At 37.2% G+C, this 23,768-nt stretch overlaps 1 protein-coding gene across 1 annotated transcript in view; it reads right to left on the bottom strand.

Moving 5' to 3' along the window:
• DLGAP1 (DLG associated protein 1) overlaps positions 1–23,768 on the bottom strand; it is a 403,111-nt gene that overhangs the window by 306,343 nt on the left and 73,000 nt on the right. The window contains exon 3 of the mRNA XM_026842706.1: positions 4,410–4,506. The gene's annotated coding sequence lies outside the window, so the exon portion shown is untranslated. The remainder of the gene's footprint in view (positions 1–4,409; positions 4,507–23,768) is intronic.

Here is a 23,768-nt window from a genome sequence, read left to right as displayed (position 1 = left end):
AATGTATTAATGTATAAAAACACATTACTTCAGTTAAAAGTCCAATGGGAAGGGTAATTTTATAGACTGAAAAAGAATAAAACAAGAATACTCCTCACCAAAAAAAAAATTAAAAACTCTTTATGCAAGTTAAGTATCACATCATTATGTGACAGTTTTCCCTTCTGATGCTGAGAGAGCCTTGGATTGGCAGGAGACTTGGAAGTTTTGATTAACAACCTACTGGAGCTCTTGGCAATGTGCCTGGGTGTTTCAGATTACTGCTGCTATAGAAACTCCCCTGGGTGACTGCACTGCTTTTTTTTTTTTTTTTCTTTTTCTCACATTTCCAAAACGTTGGTCTTCTTTTTTTTTTTTTTTTTGGTCCTCTTGCAGTTTGCTCCACTTAGTAGCAACTGCTGCACTACTGTTCTACCTTCGCTTAGTGAATAGCACAGCTACACAAACAGCTATCATTACAGATAACAGGAGTCATAAAAGAGTTTGCCATATGCCTTGTCAGCTGGCCAAACTGATGACATGATTCTTTTAAAGCAGTCTGCGTAGTTCATAGGAGGTATATACATTTCAGGAAGCGGCAATACATTAGCATTTCTCTGAATGTAATACTAGTTAAAATACTTTTAAGGACTGATTATAGATCACCTTAATATTAGCTTCATTTTAAATTAATACTTAAAAATTGTAATTCCAACTTATCCAAGGGAGAATGAAGTACTGACTACAAAATCACACAGAAAAGAATGTATTTTTGCATGACATTCCCTCTGTTCAGTTCACTTTTTAATTCTCTTTCTTTCTCCCTCTCTCAGGATAATCCAAATTATACTAATGTGGTGAATGGGCCATCTCTTCCTCCAGCACCACTGGCAGACTTTAGTGGGAGCTGGAGCAGGACCACAACCACTTTCTGTTGTTATTGAATGGAAAAGAGTACAAAATGTGAAGCAGCGTAGAGTGCAGTTCCTGACTGCTGCCCTGAGCACCTGACCAGGCTGCATCACACAGTTCATGCCAGTTACACCAAAAGCCTCTTCAGGCCACCATCAGTGAAGTGACTGCATCTTCTGCACAAACCAGTCCACCCACGTACACTGCTGCAATTATGGTTCCAAGAAACTTGGGGTTTAGCAAGCGTGGACATAGACATGGTGCTGAGTCCAGTCAGTGGGCACTGCACAACATATGCATGTGGGTTCCTGCACTTGCCCCCACCGTGAGTAGGGTCAGCCACTGCTAGCTAATCCCTGCCATCCGTCCCTGGTGCCCTGCCTGCCAGGGACTGCTTGCAAAGGGAACAGGCTGCAAGTGGGATAAGCTGGTTCAGCAGTGATGGCGAATTTCTTGGCATCCTACCTGCACACATACGGACAAATTCTGATCCGATGGGGCACAGCAGGGCCATACGGCTCCTGCCTCAATGGATCACTGGACAAGCTGCCTTCATCACAATAGTTCATGCAGCTCAAACCTTGCTCCAAGGGCTCCCATGAAAAGAGAGATACTGGGAGACTTCTACAGGAGGAATTGTCCTCAACTGAGCTCAGGAGAGACATCAAGTGCCCTCCTGAAAGGAGACGCCCAAACACAGTTCAAAAACTGTATGTTCAGATGACTGACATGTGGCAATAGAGAAGACATCTAAGTCAGATAAGTCACACCGGTACATTGCAATCCTTGCTTGGGAGATTCTTTTGTTAGCTGGACAGCTGCCCAGTCTGTATGGGCTCAAAGCTGGTGAACCACTGAGCTTTCAAGAAGGTTCAAGAAAGCAGCCTCCAGAAGGTAAATTAACATCTCGCAGATGGGTTCAACGCAATTGAGTGATTTGAAATAAAGCTACACAAAATGTACTTTTTGCATTCTTCTTTCAAAGTAATGCCATCAGACACTTGATTACACTGGGTCTCACCTGTTTGGAAGACTGGTAGCCTTTTATCTTGTCCTCCAGAACTTAAAATCACTACACACAAAAAACATTTCTAGAATCACAGTTCTGAAAAGAGCCTTCTAACTATTGCTACAGCCTTTCATATCCATTTCATATCTGCTGGAGCTTGCTGAGAGCCTGAAGCAGAAACCGAGACACAGATAAATGTAAATCATCTCTACTAAGTATTTACAGACACTATCCAAGTTAAACCCAAGCCAGAATAATTCAGAAATTGATTTTGTTATCTACTTCATTGATCAAAGATTACAAAGAAATAGGGCATTGGATCATTAAGGTCCTTATCAGTTGCTAGAGATATTATGAGAAAGATTTACTGTTATGATTGCAAAGCTGACAAACATACAAATACTCAAAACTCATCTTAAAATGAGAAACTATAGAAATATCTCCAAGTAAGTTAAGGTAAGAGCCAGAGCATTTCAGTAAAAAAAAAACCAACATCAAAACCAACCCACAAACATTCATACAATTCTAACTAAGGAGATACCTCGTATTCTACACAGTCCCACAGGAGATTCAATTTATCTCCCTCTTGTCCTTTCACTAGTATGCACAAAAACATGTGAGTTAGTGGCAATCTCCAGAGCTCATCTGGTCTGAGCACCCATCTCAAACCAAGTCCAGCCAAGTTCCGCAAACCTCCAAGGACAGAGATCCCATAGCCTCTCAAGACATTTGCTCTAGTGATTCTACCCCTGGTAATTTCCCTCCACCCCTATTAGTCAGAATTTCCTGTTTCATTTTGTCTGTGGCTTCTGGTCCTTTCACTACACACCTCTGAGGAGGGTCTGGCCCTGTTTCCTCTGTATGCCCCAGGTACCTGAAGTGAGCAATGACTTCCTATCAGCCATCTCTTTTTAATGCTGAGCAAACCCAGTTCTCTCAGCATCACCTTGAACAACCTCTGCTGTACTCCAGTCCCATGACCATCTTGGCAGTTCTCTGCTGGACTCAACTCAGCATGACAATGTATTTCTCTTACTGGGGAACCCCCAACTGATCATAGTTCTGATGTGGTCTCACGAGTGCCAAACAGAGGGGAAAGACCTGCTGGTTATGCTTGCTAACACTACCTGGGACATGACTGCCTGTCTTTGCTGCAAGGGCACATTGCAGACTCATGCCCAACTTGTTGTCCATGAATGCCTCCAATAGCTGTAAAGCTGCTTTTTAGTCAGCTGGCCTCCCACTATGTGCTGTTGCATAGGGTTATCCCAGCCCAGACACAAGACTCTGCATTTACTTCTGCAGCAAAACAATGGGCAGCATTTACAGTCTTTGAGTGGAGTTTGGGTTATTTCAGCCTTCTCCAGGCCACTCAGCTGATATAAATATGTATCTTTATATATATTTTATATTAGTATCTCTTATATAAATATAAGATGATAGAAGGAATATCATTACGTGTTGCCATCTATTCTTTTACAGCAGAGGGAGAGAAAAATGGCCAGAAGAAACTACGAACTTTTACTGCAATCACTAATACATAATTTAGAAGAAATGGTCCAAGTTGCAAACATATATTATAAAACAAATCTATAAAATTAAAGTAAAATAATATAAAGAAATATTATGCATCACTACTAAAATATCCCACTGTGTTGTATTTATGGTTCAAACCTTAAAAAAGGCAGCCTATGTAATACCTAGCAGCAGCAGCAGGAATATATTGAATTTTTAAAATGTTCAGGAGGAAAACATTTAAATTTATTTTCATGAGGAAAAAAGCAATAGACATTAAGAGTGGATTCAGAGCACTTTTAAAGTCTCATATTTTCTACTTTTCTCCCTTCACATTTCCAGTGTCAAAATAGTATCATATCACAGCTCACTTCTGAATCAGAAAAAAAAAGGGAGAATCCATCTCAGGACTCATAACATTCTTTCCATTGTGGCTGAGGTTTATCATTTGCACAAATGTGAAGAAAATGCAAAATATAAGCATATCAGGGCCTAAACATGCCATTATCCCACAGCATGCACAACACCCAATAATACGATGATCAAGGAAAGAAGATTCAACAAATAAGAATCTCCTGCTGCACCACCATTTTTCATTGCAAAGAATCAGTCTTTCCTGATGCTTGAACCACCTAGACTAGAAATATTTATGTGAGACCAGAAGTTAAAAAAGAAATGGGGAGAGATAACATGATAGTGAATTACTAGAAACAGTAATAGTCCACTATTCAGGAGCTATTTCAGGAAATTTATGAGACCACTGACCATAAGATTTTAACATCTCCAGAAGAGAACTAGAGATGGTGTCTTCCCCTTTCTCTCCCACGTTATTTTCATTAATCATTTCAAATGATGTCGCATAGCAGTGGTGTCTCTGTTCCTCATTTACAGAGTCACCATACACCATGAAACACTATTTCCACATACTCTTGACAAAATGCTGATTCCCTGCTCCTCCTTGCAAGGGAACTGTGTCTACAGAATAGCAATTTACCTCTCCATTTTTCTCTTCCCTTTTCCTTCTTTTTCCTTCCACCCTCCAATCTGGTTATTTTTGGACTGCCAGTTGGGATTATTGCTCTTTTTCCCTGCTAAAATAAAAACAAACAACAGTTATACTTCAGATTCTGGGCTTAAGCATGAGATCTGTCTCCAACATTAAACAGTCACATTTTCTTGCCTGAGGTGCAATGCTATCTCCTATGACACTGACTAAAGCAAGCCTTGAAACTAAAGGCAAATTCTGCTTCTAGATTCATACATGCATTTTTCTGACTTCTCTGGTAACTACCTATCTGCAATCCTGAGCTGAATTATGCCCTGAGTATTCTGCACTGGCTGACATTTGCCTTGTCTTAGACTATGAAAAATTAGCCTTTCCGAGCTGGACTACAAAGACAATTTAGAACGCACACAGCTAAATTAGAATATTTATAACCTAAAGCACTCTTTTTGTTTGATACATCATCTTCATTTCAGACCACCTTTTATTACATTGTGTTTTCTTCTAAGCATCTTGAAGCTTACTACTTGTAGATAGTACATTTGTAAGGAATTTGGCATCTACAAGATGGTATACAATGTAATACTATCAATTTCTCTCCCCTAAATGAAGGTCTGAAACATGATGCTTTTCCAGGAAGCAAAGACAAAGATTTTGCCCACTTCAGTCTCATAATATCATGCATGAAGTCCCAGCTGAAATCAGTCTCAAGGATTTTTAATGTGTACAATATCAGACATTCCCCAAATTAACCCAAAACATCACCAAGTGTTATTCAAATGCTTGTTTCCCCTTATTATTTCTGCATTAAAATATTTTCAGCTTTAAGAACTTTCCACTACCTGAAAAAATTTCATTATATTTTGTAAAATTCAGTACGACAAACAGCTGACAGGAACTGAGAGGAGAAGAGATTAAGCATTTCAGTGAAAGCCATTGCTTTCCCCATCTCGACAATAGGGAAATGTGTGTACACCCCAGTTTTCCTACTTTTCCATATGCTGGTTATAAAGGGATAAATTGGATGGAGTTCAACATTGTTCAAGATGCAAATTGGGGATGTTGGCTTCCCTTGTGCAAGGCAAAGCCACACTGTCCTTCAAGAACTGTTATGGGCTACTACCTGACAAAAATACTTTTTATTTTCAGGGTAGTAGGCGAAATGAAAGCAACATACAATAGCTTTTCAACAGCATGAAGCTCAAGGGAACTACATGAATGAGAACTTCTTAAGAAGAAGGTGGAAAAGACAAACATGCTGACACACTGAGAGAGCAACAGAAAAGCTAAAAAACCTTCATGAAGTACAGGAATGACCCCTCACTTTTCTGAAAGAAATTGTGATAATAAAGCATCTGACTCAGCAACTTAGAAAAGACAACCTCTTTCAAGGAGTCCAAAAAATGATGCAAAAAAATTATCCAGTCACAGCAGGGTCTCTTCACAGTCCAGACGTGAGGACTTTCTGATAGAACATAACAACAAAGCAAGTGTTTCAATGCAGAGATGCTTTAGACTGCCAGCTGTTAACCTGAAAAATATCTATGGTGTTACTGGAAACATCTTTTAAACTACCATTATCATCTAATGTAAATGAATAGCAGGATGTGACTATACTGTTTGACAGAGTTCTGGAAAATTAAATGCCATTATATGTACAGAGCTGTTAGTAAGCACTGAGTAAGCATATCAATTAGGAAGGAATTGTCACTATTTTAATGACTTTGAGCACCAGATTTAATGCAATCACCCTTAGGAATACACATAATTCCTTTTCACAGGCATTTTGAAGGCCCTGCCAGGCACTATCATATCCTCTTAGAAGTAACATAACCTTTCCCAATGTGTATGCAGCATATTAGCAACTACGGTCTGACATATATTGCTACATAAATGAATGTTTGCAGATTTTGACATGTTCTAAAACCTTCTGCATATTCATTATATTTATTCCTAGCATGCGAATACTAACCATTTACCTAGTGACACTTCCTCCTCTCCCTTGATGGCAGTTACGTTACAGTGAAGTCTGCAGCCATATTACTCTGAAGAATTCAGCACAACTGAATAGCTAAGGACCTGGTATAGTATTCCAGCTTAGTGTAAATGAAAATGTCAACTCTGTGTTCTCCAGCTGTGCTTTCAGTTCAGGTCAGTTAAATGAAAGGACACACAGTCTTTATTGTATTTAAAGTTTATGAAGAGTTTGCATCTTCATGTGAACTAACACAAGAATTTTCATTCATATGTTTAAAAGACTGGTATCCACATTTGGATATCCTCAACATGTCTTAAGCTCACCAAAAATTATCCCTTTCAACTGAACCACTGCTATCAGAAAATGAAGTTGCTATTTATAACTAGAACTGAAGGTGTCTGTATCAGATAATGGGGCAGTTACCTTAGCTACAGATCCACATCGCACTGCACTGTACGTGCCATGGCTGAAGTCCCTGGTAGCAGGATGGCTGTCTTGGTAGGACTTGTTAGTTCAGGCACCAAATTGTAATAAAGAAGACATGTCTCACCAGTTCTGTATCCAGTCATGACAGTGTAAGCATCTGCTCAGCCAGTGTTTGTAACTCTACTCAAGAAAGTTTCATCAGTTAGTGTCTCTTTTTTCTCCTACTTTCTTAGAGATAATCAAAAAAGAGAACTGATTTAGCATCAGATACTAAGGTATTTTTTTGGTAGAGAATAGCCAGACAAAGATCTTTGAACAGTTGCCAACTAGTTCCTCAAGCAGTCACCTACAACATGCAAGTGAGCTGGCAATATTGTGAACAAAAAAGCAATGTATATATCCATCACTGCTACACTGCAATAAAGTGCCCAAATTTAGAGATCAGAAATAAATCAAAAACAAACATGGAGTTTACTGAGACTAATAAATTATTAGAACCCTCTGTGATGGTTTTGGCTTGAATAGAGTTAATTTTCTTCATAGTAGCTAGTATGGGGATTTGTGCTGACAACAGTGTGGATAATACAGAGATGTTTTCATTACTGCTGAGCAGTGTCTATATAGAGTCAAGGCTTTTTCTGCTTCTCACCCCACCCCACCAGTGAGGAGGCTGGGGGTGCACAAGAGAGGGGACACAGCAGGGACAGCTGACTCCAACAGTCCAAAGGGATATCCCAGACCATATGATGTGCTGCTCAACATACAAAGGTGAGGGAAGAAGAAGGAAGGGAGGGACATTTGGAGTGATGGTGTTTGTCTCCCCATGCAACTATTACATGTGATGGAGCCCTGTTTCCCTGGAGATGGCTGAACACCTGCCTGCCCATGGAAAGTGTTGAATGAATTCCTTATTTTGCTTTGCTTGCATGACCAGCTTTTGCTTTACCTATTAAACTGTCTTTATCTCAGCCCACAAGTTTTCTCACTTTTACTCTTCTGATTCTCTCCCCCATCTCACCAGGGGGGTGTGAGCAAGTGGCTGGGTGGAGCTTAGTTGCTGTCTGGGGTTAAACCATGACACTCTCCAAAATAACTTCAGAGAGTTTAGTAAAACAAGGTCTGAAAAGGTATGAGACACCATACTGTTGCTTCTGTAAGCTTACTGTGCCCTCTGTTGATCATTATAATACTCCTTACAACTACACGATGACACAGGTTTTCCCAGTGACCCTGTCTTGTCCAGGACAGTCTGAAGCTGCCTAACCAATGAAACATAAGTGCACAGGCAAAAAGCATGATGTCTACAGTGTTCTTTCTTTATTTTATGCTGATTGTGAAAGAATGCAGTGAACAGGACAAGAGATTACAGAAAGGAGTGTTCAATAGTTAAAACTGCCAAAGACTCCCTCCAGAATCCTGCATTCTTTGTAACTACAGAATTCCTATGTGATATCAAATTACAGCAAATAAAATAAATCAAACTTTACATAGGTGGTCATTACATTAGTGTTTCTCATCTCAAGAATGTGCTGAACAAGTCTTCTGATATAATTTGTCAAAATGCTTAGGACTGAGGACACCATGAAACCAATGGCAGCATTGCTTTGACTATGAAATGCTGAATAATTTAGAATATAATGGAACTAACGATCATTTACACAAGCACCCCAGTACTGCTACAGACATACAAACACAACTGGAATATCATTTTTATGCCTCAGATCCATAGGCCTAAATACCATGTTCGCTTATCTGCATTGATATGGCCATATGTAATACTATTTCTTTTTTTTTCCTGAAAGTACTTTGGAAGAGAAAGAGGGATCTGAACCACTTTCTAAAGTGTATTCCCATACCTGTTGAGTTTCTCTCAGGAATTAAAAGAGGTGAGAATTTTACTTCCTGATACCACACCATCAGGCATACTATCTTCTCCTGGGCGGCTAGAAAATAATCAAGATTAAAGCACATTACTTTCTAAAAGCATTTATAGAATTTTTATTGTTACCTAATGGTGTCTGTTAGTTTTCCTAACAAGTCAAAGCATCAACACCAAACTTTGGTTTAGTTTCTTTCATGTTCAGTTAGGGTGGCCCTCTTTGTTCAGGTTTAACAACTACTACAAATGCAAGAGTCCTTATTCACCTTACCCCTACAAACTGGTTGTAGTCCAGACACAAACCGTGATGACTGATATGCTGTAGAAGACTCCATTAATACAATAAAAAACCTGCCTGAAAATCTCCATTGTTCTTCTCAAATATCTGCCTAGTGGAAGCACAGAGCAGACTACTACCAGGTTACTATAATGTTAGCAGATTACTAGCATTCTGACATTTAAAGTTTTGTGAAAATGTTTCAAAATTTACCTGCATACAGAGACATTCTGTATGCTGTTGAAGATGTACTTCTTTGCTGTCATCCTAATGTTCCCTTTTGGATCTGTCTGTGTTGCAAAACATCCTTCCACTGACGTCTTGCATACATGTCTTACCTTTAGCTGGAAGTTCACGTATTTTGCAGCTTGGTGTTTTGCTTCATCTTCCACAGCTCCCAGTTGTGAATTTTATGCTTACCCTTTAGGGCATATTTGCTCTAACTGCTTTTTCATGAACATCTCTCTGGGACTGTCTTCTGTCTCATGCTGTCACCTTGCAGACATTTATTTGCAGTTACATGCATCTTCAACTTTGTTACAGTATCTGCTGACTCTAAATTACTCTGTGCTGATCATAAAATGGTGCTTCTATGGCCAGTGTCTGTTCCTGTCTCCTATTAGTTTTTAACAGCCAGATGTCAATTCATATCCTTCCACAATACCTCAAACAAAATCTTCCTTTTTCCATATAATTCTCGCCCTTTCAGATATATTGTGTTTTTTTTGGTTTTTTTTTTTTTTTTCCCTAGGAACATGCGCTAGTGTTTCTCTCACTTTGCTGAGCAGACATTTTTCATGTAGTTAGTAAGCTCTTTTCTCTAGAAATTCCCATTTAGCCTTTCGCATGACTGCAAAACCAGAAACTCTACCATCATTCCAAAGCAAGAACATACAAGATAATGGAAACACTGTCTCAAAAGCCTTGTACACTGCTACTGTGCATGTAAGAATAAAAAGTTCGTTGATGCACCATCAATTTTGGAAAAAACTTACGCTTTCACAAAATGGTTCCTCAAGCAATAGTTTATTGAACTAGACCCCCCCGAAAGACTGAAGTGCCAATACTCACATCAACTACATTCCCCAAGTACAATTACTATGAATATATTGAAAAGGACTTTGAAATAGGGCAGCAGAGATCTGAACATACAAAATGTATCTGATAAAAAGCAGAGGACTAAAATATCCACTTCTGTAATTAAGTGTTTTAAACCAAAACTTGTACAGGATTTGGAATATATGCCATACTATTATGGTGGCCAAACCACAGTTCTTCATTCTCCATCTGACTACCACCACAATGAAATGTTTTTATCAAGAAAATTACTGATGAAATATATTAAGTTCAACCATATGCTTCTGAGAACTAATAACTAACTTCTAATTTTTAAAAGTGCCCATTCACATTTCACATTTAAATAGGAACTTGCACACAGACAATGACCACATTTTCAGTGCAGCTTGTATGGGTACATGCAGATTTCAAAAGATCAGAAGTATTTGCACAGTCTCCTCCCAGTACCAAGAGGTTTAAGGACAAACTGACCCTAATTCCATCTAAATAATGCTAAACACATATTAAAAAAAATCTTAATTTGGAAACTTGAAGAGCTTACAAAATCACGACTACAACCCTCATAGTGAAAATCAACATATTATTCCCATCTGTAGTTGATAGCTTGGTTTTAAGAAGTGTGTAAGAGTGTCTTCTGTAAAACCATCTCTGCATTCGGTTGGCAGTTTGATCAATGTGTATTCCAAACTACATTATGTCACTTTAACCTAGAGAGAAATACCAGCCCTTTAGACACAGAATTCAAGCACACTGCTGTCCTAATACTGTGATTAATGCTGTGAGCTATACCCTGCCTAGCCTTCCTAATCTCTGGGTTTTCTAATTTCTAGCAGAGATGGATAGGCTATCAGTAGGGAATTATGAGGATTACTAGCTGTTTATCTCTCCTTTGCAGAGACACTTTGCTGCTTATGGAATTACCATAAACCCTCCAGCTACAGTGTCACTTCTATACTTATCCAGAAGTCTAGCTACCTATTGAGCGCAAAAAGTTTTGGTAGCCAAAATATTAAAAAAACATTGGAGTCAATGTATGTATTTTTTTCTGTAAATGATTTGAACATACTGTCAAGACCTGTCATGTTACTTCAGTGCTAATTTGTCTGCAAGTTATCTTGCGTTCCCTTGAAATCCAGTGCTGTGATCTTGTCTATACTAATTAGAGTTCAGCACTAAGGCTTGGAGGTTGCCCTCAAGCATCACCACAGGTGAAACCATTAAACATGCATGCCAAGCCATTTCTGCACTCACAGCAAGTTACGTAACCCATTTCAAAAGACTGTCTTATGTCCACCAGGAATATTATCAACTCTCCCACTATCTGACAATTAAGGGTTTCCTCAGTACTTCTACAGAAAATGCTTATGCTATGGAGCACAAGTTTCATTCTGGGGTGAAACTAATCATAGAGTTCAAGGGGAAGCAGGTATGTTATTTGGTTAAGTTTCCTGAAGAAGTAAGAAAGAAAGGGATCCTATAACATTTATTATTTAACTGACTTAAAAATCTGAATCTGTACAGAACAACTTGGCTCATTTCAAAAGAAATTTAAGAATGAGAACCATCGGTAAGATAAGTGTTAGCCCTTGTACAGCATATTTTTAATAATTACAAGTGTCCTCCAACAACACCTTTTAAAGATAGACTGCATTTATAGCCAGGGTATTTATAGTCCGGGCATCTCTGTAACCACAATTTAATTAAGTGACCATCTGAGCACTAACATTCAGCTAATTTATACATATACTGCTATATACAAATTTTAGCCTACCTTATGTGCGTTCTTACCCCTCATCATTTGCCACTGAGCTAAAACTTTGTCTTTACTACTTAACCAGCCTGCTAAATAGGAGACATTAAGAACAGTTAATTTAAAAGTTCTGAGTCTCTAATTCTATGCATCAGAATAAGTGCATGTGTATTTATAAACATAATAAAAAGATGTACAACAGAAAGATACTTTCACACTCAGTCACAACATACTGTCTTTGATTGTCATTGCGCAGTCATTTCTATCTGTCTATGCTTACTTTATAGTCAAGGACTGTAACAAAAGAAGATGGTTTAAAACATAATCATGGGTTAAAACAAGAACTCTTTTATTCTCTAAATTTTCTTCATTCACTTGTTTCTTGTACCCAGCCACATCTTTTGAAATACTTGATTTTTTAAGACTTAAAAAACCCCAAACAACCAAAATCAGTTTCATGCCTGAATCTCTCACGTTATAAAATGTCTCAGCATATAAAACACACAGGTGCAGTCATCCAGGTCTTTCCTTCGAGGTATCACGTGTTTTAGTAAGAAATGAAAATACAATTACCAAAGGGGAGAAACCTTGCCTAGGAACCAGTCTGCTAGCCCAGTCTCAGCTCACATTTGTGCAAGCCTGTCATGCCAACTTCCGTGGTTTTATCTCATCATTTAATCTCTGGTCAGCTTCTCAGTGAGTAAAAACCAGCAGAGACTCAGTCCTGCTTTCTCAGGTTTTTAGTACTTCCTCAGCCATCTTCTACAGCACAGGACCTCAATTGCCTGCTAGGACCATCTAGGTCTGTCTTAATTAATTAATTCCCTATCATTACAGTGGCTTTGAACACTGAACATACTAATCACTCCTCTTCTCTGAACCCCAAGTTTAGTGTCTGAGGGATGGAAATGATTTTGTCTGAATAAAGTAATTTGCCTGAAGAGAAGGGTATGTACATAAAATTTAACAACATACAGAGACAGAAGATCATACTAATCACCCAATCCAGTCTCACACCCTTTGAAAGCCTGCTAACAAAAGGGGTACCATGAGTGAGCCTACCTGTTTCTTTAGGCCATGTAAAGTCTATGCCTTAGTGTGCTGTCATATCCTATTAGCAGAATGAAATCACCTTATTTTCTTCCATCCTGGGTTTGTTTGCTTTTCTGGCAGGGCATGCTAAAAACATACCAGGTTGATGGATTTGTCAAAGCAGATTTGGCTAGATACAGAAAGGCAGAATTGGGAACGTTTCCAACAGGTTCTTGAAATCTAATAGCACATTTACATAAGATGTGAGTCTTTTAACTTTAAAAATGGATCATCTAAATAAGTATGTGTTAATGGATGATACATGGATAAGTCATGTTATCAATACAACTCACATGTTTCTCAAGTGTCCATGACCCCAGTCCCACTAAAACTCTTCTTGTCAGTTCTGATGTACAAATCCCAACACTTACTGCTCATATTCCCCTGCTGACTGCTCCACACCAGACTGTATGCCAGGGACTAGCAAGGGAAAACAGCATTGCTTCAAAAATTGGCAAACAAGCCACAATTCCTTTGTGCACAAGCAGGATAGAAATTTGCTGCTGACAGCTGCAGCAAAACAGTCTCTAGCTTCCCTAGCTCTGCTGCACTGGTGAGTACATGGGCAAGTGTGAAGTCACTCACATCCCTTCCAGATCACCTTTCTGCTGTGGATGAGTAAGTGAGCACTGATGCTGAATGCTTGTGTACAAGGACTTAATGAGTGGACAGTGAGGAGACAGGTTGTAAACCTGGTTTACTCCAGTTTATGTCCACATTATTTGCTTGGTTTTGCTTTTATTAGCTTTCCCCTACATATTCTTCCAATTTCAAATGGTGGGGGTTTCTTATCTCTTCTTAAATGAAAAAATATGTTAAATTCCACAGACATTTAAGAAATATGAATTCAAAAAATATAATATGAATACTAAATCATATTCCAGTGAAACACCCTATGGATTATATTTCATTTTAGAAGAAATATAAGGTATGTTTTCCATAACTGCACTGGGAGTCAGGGTGAATATTACCCCAGTACTTTTCACCTGTTTTATTCACACGTGGAATGGTAACACAGATCGAGTGTTTACTGCAGTTGGGTGTGTCGGTATTCTTCGCATTTTATGTAGCTTCCTTTCTGTCTGTGAAAACTTGGCACCCTTCTTGCTAGGGTATGTCTGTAAGGAGTAAATTCTAGTTACAGACAGACAAATGAACACCAGGAGGCCTATGAGCTACCTAATTGATTTCTTCATATCATTCTGTGTTTAGGACATGAGAGTTAAGCTCTGCTGATGGACAGTCCTGCTACCAACCTGTGTATCAGTCAATACAAACTTTCTTTATTTTGGTGTTGTTTTATGGAATCCTTTGAAACAAAATGAAGAGAGATAAACTCGCACTCCCAATCAGGCAGAACAGTTCCTGCTTCCACGTACAACACAAATATACAATCTCTGACAGTGTTAAGAAGGCTTATGCAGTTTAAGGGGATGTAGTACGCTGCTAACCTACAACAGTGGAACTCCCTTTAAATCAGAAGAGTTTAAAACCTACTTCAAATAAGAAGACAGTCTGTGACATTTTTAAAAGGGTAAAATATCTCCCTTAGAAAGTGATAGAAATTACTTATTTTGCTGCCTTAGTGAATTAAAGAATATTAGAAAATATTTCATTTTTACACTTTTGTATCTGATAATTTCTACTGTTATCACTACTGCTTTAAATAAAAGTAGATTACTTCGAGTTCATGCTCTTCATCCAAGCTCAAGTTTTCTGTTTAGTAATTAAGAATTATTATTCTGTCTTCACTGTAATCAACTAGTGATTGCAAAGTAATTCCCCTTGTATTTTCAAAACCCTATAAAAGCAAAACAAGTATCCTTGAAAAAGAAAAATCAAGAACTAGATGTGACTGGGTAACAAAGTAGAGACCCTGTTCTGGCAGGAATACAAGTGCCTATGGTTCTCTAATAAGTTTACAAGCTCTATTTCATTATGAAAAATTACTGCCATTACTATTTTTTTCTCATTATTTGCACAAGATTGGAAATGAGGCTCTGTCAATATGAAAGGAATTCAGAGACACCTTCCCATTATCCTGCTAGCCTATGTCAAAACACTGTCCATTTTATTTATTACTTTACCAAGCTGGGCTTCTCAAAACAAGCAAGATGATAGAATTACATCCAAGCAGTTGCCAAAATGACTATAAATACTACTGTGAGCTAGTGCTTCTCATAAAACAGAGACATAAAACAGATTTCCTTTGACATGAGCTACAAAAATCCCTCCTTGGCTCAGATGCTAGCCACTGCTTGAAAAACATCACCTGGCTCTGAAGATAAATTTCATGCACTGATTCTTCCCAGCTGAGGCCACCATGTAGCTGTTCTTACCTTTGGATTACCAACAAATGTTGGCAGTGATGATGTCTTTCTAGAAATATCTGCATTCTGATAAAACACACTCAGACACATTTTATTCATGACTTACTTCCTTCAACTCCTTTTCCTTCCCTCTCCCAACACCCACCGTCACTCCTCCTCCTTACGCCTACCCCCTTAACTCCCTTAGTTAAAAGTTTATAGACAGAAAACAGGCAAAGTAAAGTTTTATACTTAAAATGAAAGATCCACTGGTGTACTGATATAGAGTATCACAGACTCATGATAGAAAGGAGGGGAGTTACATTTCCTACTCACAGACCTTCAGACCTTCCAGATGAAAGTTAAAGACTGAAAATGTAAATCCAAAAGACAATTCTGTCTAGCAAAGAGTGAAATGGTGACTAAGGAACAAAATATTGTAAAAAATAAGCCATTGCTTGCTGGAAGATATTCAGGACAGTCAAGTTAAATGAGGTATAAACTGTAATCAAAATCACAACCATCAAGCTGGAAAGACTGGCAAAGAAAATGAAGACAGGAGTGCTCTTCTGGGGTGAGAATAATGCACACTGAATATAGCGCCAGTGAGAAGACTAAAACCTATCTAATGCAGATTATATAATGCTTTATAGTCAATCATAATAGACAGCTTTCTTAAAGTTGGAAGCATTAGTGTTCAGTGGCGTGCTCAGCTGATGCAGAAGAGCAATCCCTTTTTTCCTCATAGGAGGTGCTCTGTGGAACCTGCAGTGCTCCCGGTGCCATTTGGAAACAGCTGAGTAAGCGACCTGACAGAAAATGGAAAAGGCACCTGCAAGAGTAAGTCTAGAGTGCTTTTATTTTATTTGAGCTCTCAGCTATGCTTGATATCACTCACCAAGGTAATAAAGGTGGAAAAGGTTAAACAAACACATTCTCCCAAGCTGTGGTGTAGCTTTATCCTCCTGTTAAATCAAGATTTTTGTGCTATAACAAAGCTGATTCCCTTACAGTAGAATTTTGCCTCCAGAACTATTTCTATCAATGAAAAAATAATCCATGGACTACACTTGGAATGATAAATTACCAGATTTTTACTTGTGATACTTGCAATCAAGGATGAATGGCACCTACCAAGAACATCAGCTACTGATGAAGCTCGTGTTGACTTCATACTCAGCACTTAGAAATCATCCACCATGAAATCATCTCTCTTTTGCTAAGGCCAGAGAATTCATAAAATAAGAGAAATGGCTGTCAAAGTTATTTTCTTCTATTCGCAAAAACCTGCTCAAATTTTATTCTTTCATGTATATAGACTACACTAACAAAAGGCATCCTAAATTTTTATTTCATCTTCCCATAAAACCTGATTAAAAGCAATAGTATAAATTACGCAAATGACACATCGTAAGAGAGGATGCATGTACCACAGGGGCATGCAGTGGGTTCTCTGATATTCGTGTTTTTGCGTAATTTGATTTATTCATTAGCAGATAAATAGGAAGTTAATACTCAGAAGACATTTGCTCAGTGGCCTAGGCTGTTCTGGTTTATTAATGGAGAAAAGTATTTCAGAACTCCTCCTCTTACATAACAGCCTACAGACAGTGCCTTCTTGGGACCACTGAGGCTGCTCTATGCCACGCTAGCAGCAAAACCCCCTTGAATTCAATTATCCAATAGTTAGGAATTACTCTGGCCAGAGGAAAAAAAAACCCAAACAACAAAACCCAACATGAAACAGGGACAAAGAAATGGCCCCTGTTCTCTCTCCTGTGTTCTTGGGGCTGGAGAATCACTTCTGGGAACTTGTATATTTTGCCAAATGACCACGTACCCACAGGCAGAGTGCAGAGAAGTCCTTGTGCTCCTCTAAGGTTCCTCATGGGATTTGGCTGAGGTTTGGCAGCTCAGAGTCACAAATTCACTAAATTAGCTCCTATTTGTCATCACACTGTCCACTCAAAAATTTAATGGTTAAAAAAAGTCTTATCTGGAAGGTTCTCTCTATATATTATACACTCTTCTAATTTCCATAAAGCCTCACATTCTCTACCTGTCAGAAAGATGTCCAGGAATCAGCATGAAGATTTCAATAGCAGAGAAACATAGTTTTGCACAAACATTAAGGCAGGTGTTGTGTACCTTTGATGCAGATTTTGGGGAAAAGGAAGACAAGATTTTTTGGTCCTAAAGTCTTTCTATTTCTCCAAATTCCCTTACAGTTTACATGGGAAGATTTTACCACGTTTAACTTAGACAAATCTTATTTAGAATCTGCCAGCTTTACAGGCAGTTTAGCAGAACTGTACAACTAAAAAAAATGTGATTTGGGCCTTTCTACTGCTCATCTACAGGCTGAGTTATACAAGAAATATGAAATTATTTCTGGCCAGTGTAGACAATGACTTGAATGCATCAGTCATCTTCTCTTTAATGACAAATTGCCCAAATTTCCCATTTCATATGGTTATTTTGCACTCTTATTCCTGCAAGTACAAAAGGAAAGCAGTTGTCACTCAAGCCTATCACTGTTTACTGTTAAGAACAGGCTGAGTGTATGATATGCATCTGCATAAACTCAGAAAAAGACCGTAATTTTGTTAGACGTGATAAGTAAGAACTTCCCATAATAATCTGTAGGATTGATTTATGCTGTCATGATCAATCTGGTCATTTTATACTTTCTACACTTTGGGCGCTTTTTCTTCTGTAAGATTAATTTGTTTAGCATTGCTAATTTCTAGTGAATATTACATTAAAACACGCTTAAAGCAAGGAAAATGTGGAGAAATAATCTGAGATTTACTGCAACAGATGCTCAAATGTAATTCAGTTTTCTAGAACCGTGCAATCTGATGGATCAGTAAAACACTCTAATGTACAGATGGGGAGTTACAAGTATGCACATTATCAAGAAAGATCTGAGGTGCCTTAATAATAATAACTAATATTAATTCCAAAACTTAGCTTCAGACTCCTGAGATGGAATTCTAGTGGCATGCAGAAAGAAACCTGAAGACGACTCCACATAATACAGAGGTAATAAAGGTAGTCTAGATTTTAATTTTGCATATGTTCTCTCTGTCTCATTATTTATGCTCACTGCTTTCCTAGAGCATTACTTGCTCAAAGATAACGCTACAGGCCGTGAAGCAGACCACAGTGGAAACACTAATTTCACAGTCCCTATTTTCCTGGGCATGCCAAGTTACAGCTGAAATGTTCAGAACTGGTTGGGTGAGTAAAACCACTTGAAAGGGAGTCAATGTCAAAATAGAATTTTGGTATGCTAAATCTAGTGACCTCACTTTTGGCGAATCCAGACATGAATTAAGCCACAAAACAGTCAAAAAGAGTTTAGAAGGTATTGCCCAGAAAGAATATATTATAGATCTCAAGTGATATTGTGTTAAAAATAGAGATAACAAGAGAGATGAAAAAACCCCAACCCTGTTTCTTTTAGCAGAATATAGAAAATAATACAATAACGTAAATACAATAGTAAATGTTTACTATACAATTAATTTCACAGATGAAAGAAATTTCTCATTGGCTATCAGCAAAATCATATTGCAAATACTTACTAAAAGTACACTTATTTTATTTTTTTGCTTCTTTTCACATCCATGAAAGAATTTACAGCTGCCACCCTGAGGACAAGCAGACAAGTCTCATGTGATCAGAGAGAACTTCAGATCCTTTGGGGCTCAGTTTTATCAGACATTAAGACTAAAAATAAGCATATTCCATGTTCATGTTTTGATCCACAAGTCCAGATCTTCATCATCCTCACCTGTCCAGATTAATACTGCCTCACTTCTCTACTTAACTGTAGTCACACTTGGAAATATACAGCTACAGCTAAAATGATCAAAATTTCTAATATAAATCACTGTCCCACAAATTACATGGTTGGATGAAAAGATGCAAGTAACAATAGAAAAGAAAATACTTGTTTCTGACATTTATCCTTTAAACATAAAGGTGATTGAAGAAAAGTCAATCAATGATTAAAGAGTTTCTTAAAGATTATTTATTCCAGTTAACATTTTCTTTGCCTTTTCCACAATGTTAATATTACAAAAAAAATCCTAATAAATTCTGAAGTAATGAAAAAACACATTGGTTTCTTGAGTTTTTATTTTTTTTAAAAAAGGGAAACTCACAGTTAATCAAAGTAATTTACAATGTGTAAGTTTAAACACATTATGTTTAAAATTTATTTAAACATGTGCTAATAGGCACTTTTGTTGGAATCAGACCCTAAGCAATACCACTGCAGAATCCAGTGGAGTAGGAAATCACTTAGTTTAAATTAATAACATTAAGAAATTTTTGTGTCACGTAATAATTTGTTGGGAATTGTAAACGTGTACTATACATTATGCATTTTGTATTTAACTAAAGTTTTCATGAACTACCAGAAAGTGTGATTTGTAAAATAATGTTTTCAAAGACCTCACAGACACCAATAACAAAGCATTCATCCTTAGCTTTGCATAGTTCAAGGCATCCACGGTATAGTAGTTCATGGCCAAAATGCCATCTGCTGATGTGAAAAGACAATAATAGCCACTTTTGATGTTCATATTTCCTCTGAAGTGTAAAATATCTAGTCATCAAAAAAAAAAAAAAAAATTTTCCACCATCACACATTACATAGAGGACGGAGTTATAAGGATTACCATTCATATTCTTATATGGCACAAAGAACACCTTTTTTTCCTTAAATGATTTTCATAATTCTATTGCATTCCAGGGAGCTGTCCTCTTCCCTCCCCCAAACTCCCTTTGCACCTTATTGTTGCAAAGCCACACAATGACGCTGAAAACCAGGAGAAGCAAAGAATCCTAAGAATGAGGGAATGGTCAACAACTGCTTGGTACTAAAAGCTTGCTCAGAAAAAAAGTCAAGGGATAAACTGGTTACAGTTTATGGTGTCACAGAACAATAGAAATTTAGTAATAGGAGCCATTAACAGCCAAGATCAGACAAATTCAGCTTTCAAATAAAAAGATGCTTTTAATAGTAGGGACAATTTACCAAGCATTGTCCATAGTTGCTCCATTTATGAATATGTTAAAAATCCAGGACATAAATTTTTAAGATGACATATTCATCTAAAATCAAGACCTCAGCTACTGTAAAGTACCCAGGTCAGCCCTCCAATACTACTCAGCTTTTTTATTGTAAGCTGTCCAAATATTTTTAAACTTCTTTCAAAATGTAAAAAATTTATTAGCTTATATTATAGTATCAGAATTTTTAATAATACAACACAACTGTAAATGGACTGCAAATTGTTCACAACTCTGAGTCATCTTCATTTCTGAAATATATGTAATGCCTCATAAAACACATAAAACTACTGCATCCAGTTAAGTAAACACTAGGCAAATAAAATGTTTTTCAACAAAATTTAGGTACTTGCTGTACAGAGAATAGAACTGTTCAGAATGTTTCAATGACTTCCTATTTTCTGGTCAAAAAGGCGTTTAACTAGAAAATAGTTTTTCTTTGAGTGACACATTTTGCTGGAAGTATGAATTTCATTGTACTTCAAAGAACAGAGGCAAATCTGATTTCCTTTTAGCCTACTTGTCCACAAGAATTCTTGTGTGATCGGTGGAAATGAAACTACCAAATTTCAGTTTGCCTTCCAGCCTTCAAGTTTTATGTACCCCAACGCTTTCAGTATGGTTAGGAATGCCTTTCTCCCAGAAACCTTCAGTGTCTTTCAAAAAAGTCAGAACTCTATTCCCAAAGTACACTCAAGTTTCAAATTAATTTCACTGCCTATGGAGATTGCTTCTACAATTAAAGCAGCTGTGATGACAATCATTTGTTAAACAAGGTAAAACTTCCACCAGAGGTCAGTCTCAGAAGACAGGCTGTTTGGAATAAATGAATAAAAAGAGAGAAAATGTCTATTTAAGTATTACTGAACATAACACAGAGCTGTTAATCTCCTTTCAATTACTATTAGTTCATTATATTCTCTTCAATTTCAATACTCAAATACCTAGGTACATTATGTGTCATTAATACAGGTGACTGAGGAAGCTGAGGTGACTTCATTTAAGAATTACAAAAGTAATGCTGAGTGCAAGTGTGTAAAATAAACCCGGGATAGTTTATTAAGTACTCTTAACAGAGAGAATCCTACAGTAACATTAGGTTTTTATTATTTTAACTTACTAACTATACACTATGACCTGTATATATCTGCTGTTTAATTCTGCCTCAGATATGTCTTACACATTCTCTTATCTTCATTGCGATTATTTTGTAAAATTGAATTAATACCTGACCCAAATAGCCAGCACTCTATGCATCTATAAAAATGCAGTTTCCAGATACTGACTCATGTTGAGCATGTTGCAAATGCTAAAATAAAATACTTAAAAGTGATAATCTTTACAATAAAAGGTAAAAAAACTTTAAAAAATATCTTTTTCTCACTCTTTCTGAAATCTGGTTGACTTTCAGCATTAACTTCCAATGCAGAGCAATTCACTTGAGAGAAAAGCAACCTCTCTGTTTTAGCAAAAATAATCTCCCCACTTGAAAAGACAGTTGTTGCTAATACAAAAAACCCCCACCCTAGAGTATAGGAGAAAAGAGTTTCCTTCTAGTTGTCATCATTCACAAGCAACTTTGTGAGAGACAGTATATATACTGAACATGAAAAAAGGGGAAGTAAAGACCCATCTCTGTTTTATTTCCACTATATTTTTTTGTCAGGAATAGAGTGCTGATATCCAGAAACATGGTGCTCCTACCACTGAAAACTGCTTTTCTGGAAGAACCACCCAAACAAGCTTATCTTACAGAATGACAACTCTAATCAGACTTAAATCCTAACTGCTATTACTCTGAGATGCCTTAGAGAAGTAAATTCTGTACCATATTTGCACTCTAAGGAGAAAAATAAAGGAAAAAAAAAAAAAAAAAAGGTGAAACCACTATCTGTTGAACATTGCTCTCTTTAACAAGCCGTACACTGCAGTCCTTTGGACCGAAGTTCTCTAAACTCAAAAAAAGCAGTTGGAGGCAAAAACATCTCTATAAATTCATACTCATGTACTACAAAATTGACCATCAAACCCCTGCCTAGAAAAGAAATATTCCATTTGCAACAGACATAGTTAATGAAACAGATAATATCCCATCAGCATGGTAAAATCACTAAATAATTTAATTCAAGCTTTCTAAACCCCATTAGCATATTGTAACTTTCAGCTATACCAACCCATCCCTTGTACCTCACTCATACAATCCCATCCATATTCTACCCTTCCATGATTCCTTTAGCAATGCAGTATTTTTTGTAGTCTAAATGTTACTTCAAGTTTAAAACTACAAATTACTATAATTTTAATATTCCAATACTTAAATTACTTTTTATAATTTCGTTGTGTTGTGCACTGATCACTGATTGAAAGGTAGTATTAATCCCAGAGGTAATTTATCATGTTACAAATGTAATTTTTTCATAGGAAGTAAGAACAAATCTCATCACTTTACTATCTTTCAAGACATCACCACTCCTAAAGACAAAATGGTTTACTGACTTTGCTGACCTATTTTTCTTCTAAAAATTGAAAACCATCAGAAATATTTAATGACTTTTAAAGTGCTGAAATGGAAGCATGCCAAAAGCATATTAAAAACCTGTTTTTTCCCCAAGAATTAACACCTGTCAAATTAATAGGTTTTGAAGTGGAAGACCTCATGTCCATTTCAACTTGCAAGTTTCCAAGTAAACAGTGTAAAAAGAATGTGTCTTATTTCTAAAGAAGGATGAAAGCACCGCATCCCTTTCTGACTGTAGGTTTTGTGTACAGAACCTCCATATTCTTTTTACTTCAAAAGCTAATCATGTATGAGAAGTAACCCCTCTCCTTCAGAAACTACTGGCCATAATTTAGAGAGATGCAAAGATAATTCTGAGACTGATTTAACTATTATAGCACTGGGAAAAAAAAAGGCTTACAAGCTTTGCCATACCATTTCCAACCAAGAGGCCAAATGCTATCGGCTGCACTTTCCCAGGTATGGCATATGAAAACAGCTCTGTTCTGCAGCTAAGATACATAATACACCTTCAGCCTCAGCACGATGGAACAAATCACAATCCAAATGTTGTATCTAGGATACTTTGCCTGATAAAACTTGATGCAAGTGCTAACAAAATTATTTATTTACAAACATCAGTTTTGAATAGGGATTCAAAATGCACGCTTATACTACCAGTCTCATGAGGGTGGTATCTTCTCTAGGCAGCATAGTCACAGTTGAACAGTGTTATCCTACCCTTGGAAAAAACCCCAAACCACATAAAAAATAAACCCAAAAAACCTACCACCAATTTCTTCTTAAACATACAAATCCCTACTTCAGGTCATTTTCTATGAAGACAGGCCATATAGGATTAAAAGGCGATGTGTTTGTAAATATCTGAGGAATGTCAGCAATGTTGCTATTGAAGAACATTTCGAACAAATGTCAAAATGCATTAGAGGAAAGAAAAATCAAACAGTAGGTGAAAGATG

Source organism: Athene cunicularia, assembly GCF_003259725.1.
Source record: "Athene cunicularia isolate RWA chromosome 2 unlocalized genomic scaffold, athCun1 chr2_part1, whole genome shotgun sequence".
Classification (NCBI taxonomy): Eukaryota; Metazoa; Chordata; class Aves; order Strigiformes; family Strigidae; genus Athene; species Athene cunicularia.
This window is presented reverse-complemented; position numbering and strand designations above follow the sequence as displayed.